Source organism: Temnothorax curvispinosus, unplaced genomic scaffold (genome assembly GCF_003070985.1).
Source record: "Temnothorax curvispinosus isolate PA1 unplaced genomic scaffold, ASM307098v1 QBEX01015694.1, whole genome shotgun sequence".
Taxonomy (NCBI): Eukaryota; Metazoa; Arthropoda; class Insecta; order Hymenoptera; family Formicidae; genus Temnothorax; species Temnothorax curvispinosus.
In genome coordinates, this window is record NW_020225474.1 from 1 (window position 1) to 1,894 (window position 1,894).

Below are 1,894 nucleotides of genomic sequence, written 5' to 3' on the forward strand. Positions count from 1 at the left end.
ATTATACCGTCAGACGTGACATCTCCCTCCTTAGGGAAGTTCGGTCCCCGAACTTTTATTAGTAAGTATAATTTTATGATTATGTCGTATAGAGTATGATTATATTTATAGATAATTAATTATTTATGTGATTTTTATTACAGGATTCTACTGTGTGCCTGGCAGTGTAAGAGCTGTGTTGCTGCAGTTGGATTTATCTAAATCGAGGTAATAGTTCCATTAACTAAACATTTGTTTAGCAATATGCTTAAGTAGTTCTATAGATTTGATTAGTAATATATTTTTTCTTCTTCTCTTCTCTCTCTTTTTTTTTTTATTTATTTTATTGGGTATATACACATGTATATTTGTACTTGCATACATATATAGACGCGCATATTTGTTTTCAGTGTTCATTCCTTATGTTACTTATTAGGATATTTGTTAATATAGGTTATTCTTATTTTGTTATAGGGCTGGTTATCTATACTGTCACCGTGATTTCGTTGGACGGATATGATAAGGATAAATTAAAAGTAAGTTAAAGCTATGTTTCTATCGTTACTACATTTATTCATATAAGTTTTAGTCTCTCCCCTTTTTATTTATTTTTATTATTTTTGATTAAATATATTCAAGTTTTTGCCGCGTATTTTTTCCTTAGCTTCGTCTAAATCCAGGCGATAAGCAAGATTACGTAGTCTTTTTACTTCTAGCATAAGGCTTGTCGTTGACATTTTGCTTAGCTCTGTAAGGATAATTATTTATTGATTATATATAACGGTTTTATTTTATAAGAGTGCAGTAATTAATATATTTCGTTATTGTTATAGGTGATAAGAGGTAATAGTGAGCTGAGACTGAATTAATAAGGATAAAGGATAAGTATTTCAATCTTATTTTATAATCTTATGAATATATATATATATGAATAAGAATATTAATGTATTTTCTTTCATTTTATTTCAGGTAAGGAATAGGTACGAAATTATCCTGGATGGGCTTGTTTTACGAGTGTGAATATGAATACGTTATAATAGTAATCTTACAATTAGTAAAGCATGTAAGTTACGTGCATTTTAAGGTTGACTAAATATATGTGTTTTCCTATTTCCTATTATATGCGTGTGTCAGCGTATTCTTTCCCCTTTTCTATGCATGTATGTTAAAGTTAAAATTATTAATATAGAATTAAGATTATATTCTACTGATTGCTACGATTTAATTTTCAAAGTACTTATTCTAAGGAAATTAAGGTCCTCCACCGTGCTCATTAAGTATAATCATAGGTTAATGTATAAAATTAATATTTTATTTCGATCCCTTCACCATGTACATAATAAAAATGTTAGTATTAGGTTAATGTGGTCTTATAGTAAGGTCGCTCGCTAATGTTTATTTTATTATTTTGAGTAATGCTAACGCTAATATAAAGGTGCTAAATAATAAGACAGTTCCCTGTAAGCAGTACACTAAAAAGAAAATCAAGTGGTAATTTATAAAGTTAAATATAAGTATATAACGCAAAATAATCGATAAGTATGTTTAAAAGTATAATATGTAGGTTATATAAGATATAGTAGCATTATAGCTTGTGCAATCGTATTGTATCGTATGTTGCTTAACGTGTTCCTCGTGGAATAACCGCCTCACATAAAACCTGATAGGTCAAGTGTTCGGTACGTCCGCGTAAATCTATTATAGTGGTACGGCACTCGTGACAATCAATCGCGCGTTTAGTTTTTATTAATAACTTATAACATCGTCCACAGTGTAGAGTTGTATGGACGAAAGTTCGCGAGATAAGGTGTAGCTGTCGCCATACGGCGTTCGGTCTGTTATAAATGCAAAATGTGTGCTCGCTTGTCGCACAATCCGCACACAACGCGAGTTCGGCCGCGATTTGCGCATACCA

The 1,894-nt window shown here is 30.8% G+C and overlaps 1 long non-coding RNA gene across 1 annotated transcript; it reads left to right on the forward strand.

Annotated features, from left to right (window-relative positions):
• The first annotated feature begins 11 nt into the window (after nucleotides 1–11).
• On the forward strand, nucleotides 12–1,042 carry LOC112465971. Its single transcript, XR_003042091.1, has 4 exons — nucleotides 12–61; nucleotides 144–207; nucleotides 454–515; nucleotides 813–1,042. It is a non-coding gene; the product is annotated as an uncharacterized LOC112465971 (long non-coding RNA).
• Nucleotides 1,043–1,894: the final 852 nt, after the last annotated feature.